The 5,782-nt window shown below is 46.9% G+C and overlaps 2 protein-coding genes across 2 annotated transcripts in view; one reads left to right on the top strand and one right to left on the bottom strand.

Moving 5' to 3' along the window:
* Positions 1-4,712, bottom strand: part of SERAC1 (serine active site containing 1) — a 51,486-nt gene extending 46,774 nt beyond the window's left edge. The window contains exon 1 of the mRNA XM_019550025.1: positions 4,646-4,712. The gene's annotated coding sequence lies outside the window, so the exon portion shown is untranslated. The remainder of the gene's footprint in view (positions 1-4,645) is intronic.
* A 79-nt stretch (positions 4,713-4,791) lies between these two features.
* The window catches only part of GTF2H5 (general transcription factor IIH subunit 5), a 7,398-nt gene continuing 6,407 nt past the window's right edge, over positions 4,792-5,782 (top strand). Inside the window, exon 1 of the mRNA XM_019550026.1 lies at positions 4,792-4,882. The gene's annotated coding sequence lies outside the window, so the exon portion shown is untranslated. The remainder of the gene's footprint in view (positions 4,883-5,782) is intronic.

The raw sequence follows: 5,782 nt of genomic DNA, 5'->3' as shown, positions 1-5,782 counted from the left end.
CTCGTAGAAGGATGGATTGTAGGAGAATATTTTAGGTAGGCTTTAACTATTGATACATCGATAATACATGTTGATGATAATCTTAAAATAGAAACAAAGACAAAAAAACATAAAAATATGCCCCTGTGTGTGCTGCAGTAATAATATGGAAGTATTATTTTTCTGATGCAACAAAATCATCAGATACTTGCACTGAATAAGTTACATAGGTTTTATTATCAATTCATTTAAGATATTACATTAGTTATAAAACTCAAGTCACTTCAGCCATGTCATATATTTAACAAATATATAATTATGGTAGAAAGATATAAGTATACTTTAAGTAAAATTAAGACACCATATCACAAAAACTACAACTCAAAATGATAATCTAAAGGAGGCAGTGGCAATTAGGGACAGTCGGCATAGATTCATCAAGAGCATATTATGCCTGACCAACCTGATTGCCTCCTATGAGGAGGTAACTGGCTCTATGGAGGCAGGAAGAGCAGTGAATGTGATATCCTTGACTTCAGTAAGGCTTTTGATATGTTCTCCCACAACATTATCGCAGGTAAGCTAAGGAAGTATGGGCTGGATGAATATACAGTAAGATGGATAGAAAACTGGCTGGATCATCGGACTCAGGGGGTAGTAATCAACAGCTCTATGTCCAGTTGGCAGCCGGTATCATGTGGAGTGCCCCGGGGGTTGGTCCTGGGGCCGGTTTTGTTCAATATCTTCATCAGTGACCTGGATGATGGGATCAAGGGTAACTTCAGCAAGCTTACAGATGACACCAAACTGGGGGGAGTGGAAGATGCATTGGAGGGTAGGGCTATGATTTAGAGAGACCTTGAGAAATTTGAAGACTAAACCAAAAGAAAACTCATGAGGTTCAGTAAGGGCAAGTACAAAGTCCTGCACTTAGAATAGAGTAATTCCATGCACTGGTACAGGCTGGGGACTGACTGGTTAAGCAGCAGCTTTGCAGAAAAGGACTTGAGGGCTACAGCTGAATATAAGCTGAATATGAGCCAACTGTGTGCACTTGTTGCAAAAAAAGCTAACAGCATAATGGGCTGCATTGGTAGGAGTGTTGCCAGTAGATTGAGGAAAGTAACTAGTCCATTCTATTGGGCACCGGTGAGACCGCATCTGCAGTACTATGTCCAGTTTGGGCCCCCCACTACAGAAAGGATGTGGACAAATTGGAGAGCCCAGTGGAGGGCAAAAAAATAGCGAGGGGGCTGGCGCACATGACTTTAAGGAGAGGCTGAGGGAACTGGTCTTATTTAGTTTGGAAAAGACTGATGGGGGATTTAATAGCAGGCTTCAACTACCTAAAGGGTAGTTTCAAAGAGGATGGAGCTAGATTATTCTCAGTAGTGGCAGATGACAGAACAAGCAGCAATGGTCTCAAGTTTCAGGAAAGAAAGTTTAGGTGAGATGTTAGGAAAAACTCTCTCACAAGGAGGGTAGCAAAGCACTGGAACAGATTATCCAGAGAGGTGGTGGAGTCTCCATCCTTGAAGGTTTTGAAGACCTGGCTAGACAAAACCTTGGCTAGGATGATATAGGTGAGGATGGTCCTGCTTTGAGCAAGGGATTGGAGTAGATGACCTTCTGAGATCCCTTCCAACTCTAACTTTTTATGATTCTATGAATACTAGCATGCATGGTAATTATGTACTGCAGACTAGTGGGGGTGGGATGGGACGTGCAGAGCTGGCTGCCTCCCTCCCGGGCCTCCCCATTGCCAAGCTTTATCCCTGCACATGACTGCCAGCAGCAGAAGCTGCTCGCCTGGGCAGACAAATAGGAGTCATGACCCAGCAGCCAATCCTTTCCAGCCCAGTCTCGGCTGCAGCCCAGTGGTTGGGAACCTCTGATCTAGGACATACCTTTCCAGGTTACTTACAAGACTGACATGTGGGACTTTGTTAAAAACCTAACTGAAGTTCAAATATTTACTTTCACCATTTTTACCTTATGATCCAGATCAAGTTATCCTGTAAAAGGAGCAAAGATTTGGCATGATTTGCTCTTAACAAATCCATGTCATCTGTCAGTGATCAATATGCGCATAAAAGTCAACTTGTTAGTAACTTCCTTGGCACTGATGTCAGGCTGACTGATCTTATACCTTGCTGGGTCCTTTTCTTTCCCCTTTTAAAAATGGGCAGTACAGTATGTAAGCCTTACCAGCTGTCTGGGACCTTGCCTGCCATCCATGATCTTGATCTATTATTGCCTATAGCGCTGAGATTTTTTCAGTGAGATCCTTCAGTACCCTTAGTTGAATACTGCACAGCCTCCTGACTTAAATTCAAATTAGTCAAAAATTCTTCTATTATATTATTTGCTTAACATGACCTGCATCCCTTTTCTTCATTTATTATATTAATTCTGCTAGTCATAGGCACATGTTTGGGGGGGGTTTCTTTGGGTTGGTTGTTTTTGGAGTGGGGGTATTTTTGTTTTTTTCTCTTGTGAAGGCATTGGACAGTTCCACCTTCTTTGAATTTTCAATTAATAGTTTACATTCTTTGAGTAATAGACACACAGGCTTCTTGATCTTTCTGTTTTTTAGTTTTTCCTTGTCTGAGGTATGTGTAGAAATCTCTCTTGTTGTCACCTTTTAATTTGCCTATTCATTGTAGCTTACCTGCTACTTCTAAAACATGGTTCAAATGAACCTTTTGGAAGTCCAGCATCCTTGTTTTTCTGCTCTCCTTCCTTCCTTTCTTTAAACTAATTCTATGGTATCAGGATCACTTCTTCCAAAGAAGACTAAAACAGATTAGATGCTACTGTAGACAGCTTGCTAGCGATGGTCACTATTTCAGCAACATGATGCACTTCTTACCACCCATCCTCCTCCACAAAGGGACACAACATAAGGAAAAATGTTGACCATGTCAATAACTGGTCCCTTTGAGGGACTTTTGCTTTCCATTTTCTTTTGTTTAAAATAAAGAAAAAGCAGCACCCAAATCAAAGACAGTTTCTTCACCTTCCCTCATACATTCATAATAACCAAAGGCAAAACACACTACTTGAGCAGTTAAGAAAAAATATGCACTGCAGCCTGAAAGCAGTTGCTTTTCCTTTCATCTCTAGAGAACCGTTCCAGGTAATGGTCCAATCCTCGCTTCAGAAAGTTTTTTTTTTATACCACTTAATCACAGAGTGTAATTGCAGCAAGCACAGTAGATCTGTGACTGTGCAACAGAAGCCACTCCAATTCCCTACACTCCTCACACAGTCTATTTGGAAACACAAAGCCAAAGTGACTAGTGTTTCTCTGCAATTAATGGGCTTTGGATTAGACCCCTGAGGAGCAACACTGCATGGAAATCCGCAACAGGAATGGGTTAATCTGGACAGGAGACCAGTTCTGCCTCCACCTGCAAGAAGCATTGTTAGCATGCTGGGATTTTGGTTGTAGCTGTATAGGTCTAAGGACATAGGCACCTAAGGTTTTTTGAGTAGATGTGATATCTCTTATTAGACCAACTGAGTAGTTGAAAAAAAGTTCTTAGAAAGCTTTTGGGCGCAATCACCCTTCTTCAGGCTTAAGACTTCCTAGTTCTTAGCTAGTCTGAAAGCTTGCTAAAAACTTTTTTTTTTTTTTTTAACTACTCCGTTAGTCTAATAAAAGATAACACATCTACTCAAAACCACCTTTCCTTGTTAGCATACTGCATTTTTTCCACCATCGGATTCAGAGAGCACTTAAAATTTAGGATGTCTTGTGTCATTATCCTGACCTCGCCAGCCTCCCACTGACATCAGGGGAACTGGAAATGACAGCACCACACAAGCGGCATAGGGCTACATTCATCTCGGGCTGAACTTCCTCACAAGGCAGCAGCCCAAAAGAGGAGGAGAGCCCTGTCCGCTGACTTCCAAAGAGTGAAAGGAGATTTAAAAAGCACAAGCCAGGCTTCTTCATACTTTTACAAAGGAATCCATAACATGTTGAAAACTAACATATTTTCTCCCCTACAATGCAGCTTTTCTCCCGCAAAAATCAGCCCCTCAAAATTGGGGAGTGGGTAAGGTGACCTTTCTGCTTGGAGTAGAAGCATCCCGCTTCGCCTGTGGCTCCACCTCCATGCCAGTACTCCCCCTTTTCCAGCAGCTGAGGGACATTGGCTCCAAAGGCTCATTATTCTTCACTCCACCAGAATTACCAGCTGTTTGATGCTCCATTAACCAAGGGCAAGGTTGCTGCCTGCTCCTGGGCTCGCCTCCTATCTCTGCTTGGAGTCAAGCAGGAAAGCAAGGGGAGGCCCAGTCAAGCCAAGGCTGCAAATTATATATTTTACCCCTTTTCAAGATGCATTCCCAAAACAAAGGGCGTCCTATATACTGTACGCATGTAGTACGAGGAAATACGGTAGAAGGTAGGGTGAGACTAATCAGCGGTTAACGAACTCAAACGGCCGGTGAACGCCGGCGACACGTGACGCAAAGTTACGCGCCGTGGGGGAGGGGAGCTCGCGCAGGCAGAGAAATAGCGTCACTCACGGGAGAGTCCACTCTCGGGGGTGGGAGGGTGGATTTCATTCCTAAAGGGGGCTTGGAAACCCTGGGCGCTGCCTGGACTCCTCCCCCTCCCCTCAGGCTCCGCCCTCCGGCCGCGCCCGCGCTGTACCTGCCCCGCATGCCGCAGCCGCGAACACTGCTTTCCTTCGTGCCCTACTTCCGGGAGGTCGACGTGTTCAATGACGCCAGCCGAGCGTCTCATCCAGCCCGGGGTGAGCGCGGAGGAAGTGAGTGGGGGAGGAGTTGAGGTTACGCATGCGCGTGGGTCGCAGGGGGAGTTTGCTTTCTGTTTGGAAACCGGAGGCGGCGGCCGGGGTTCTATTGTCGTTAGGGGAACCAACGGCCGGTAGGTAGGGGAAGGGCAGAGCGAGGCTCCCCAACCGCCACCCATCACGTGGTGGGCGCGAAGGGAGGGGCGCGGCGCCAGTCCTGCTTCTCAGGCGCGGGGGAGCCTGGTTCCGCCTGGGGCCTGGTCCCGTTGGCGACCCAGGGGTTTCAGTACACACGTGTGTACAGCCCTATACATAGACACGCGCCCAAGCCAAATGCAGGCACGTGCATGCACACTGCTGCGTATCCTCATGTCTAGACAGACGCACTCGCACATGCATATCTGCAGCTATGTGTGTAGATGGACATGTGTGCACACAGACATGAGTGTAGCTGTATGTACAGGCTGGTATGTGTCCATGCATGTCAAAGCACATGTATAGATACATGCACATGTGCATTTGTATATGCATGTGTACAGAGATGATTGAGTGGGGTGCGGGGCCCAGGGCAAATCAGCCTGGGCAGGGCCCTGGCCGCGGATGCAAGAAAGCTGGTGACAGATTCTGGCGGTGGGGGTGCCAAGCGGCCAGACGTGAAGCTACCGGCAGCGAGGAGTTGCTGTGGCCGCTCCTTCCGGCTCTGCAGGGCCCAGGGTGGTTGCCCCAATTTGCTCCACCTACGGACGGTCCTGCACGTGTATAGACAGATACGTGCACGCATACAGCTGTATATCCTCGTGTATAGGCAGGCACACGCACGCACAGGGCCGTCCCTAGTGGGGAGCAAATCGGGGCAACTGCCCCAGGCCTTGTGCTCTTGGGGACCTGAGCAGAATGGCCATGCTGATTCCACACTGTCGCCAGCTTCACATCTGGTCATGGCCCCACGCCCCCACCGCCAAATCCTCTGTTGGCTTCCTGGCGTCTGGGGGCAGGGCCCTGTACCCTGCTTGAGTCATCTCTCCATACGTGTC

Source organism: Crocodylus porosus, unplaced genomic scaffold, assembly GCF_001723895.1.
Source record: "Crocodylus porosus isolate Cpor-Errol unplaced genomic scaffold, CroPor_comp1, whole genome shotgun sequence".
Lineage (NCBI taxonomy): Eukaryota > Metazoa > Chordata > Crocodylia > Crocodylidae > Crocodylus > Crocodylus porosus.
Note: the sequence above shows the minus strand (reverse complement) of the source record. Positions and strands in the feature narration are given on the sequence as shown.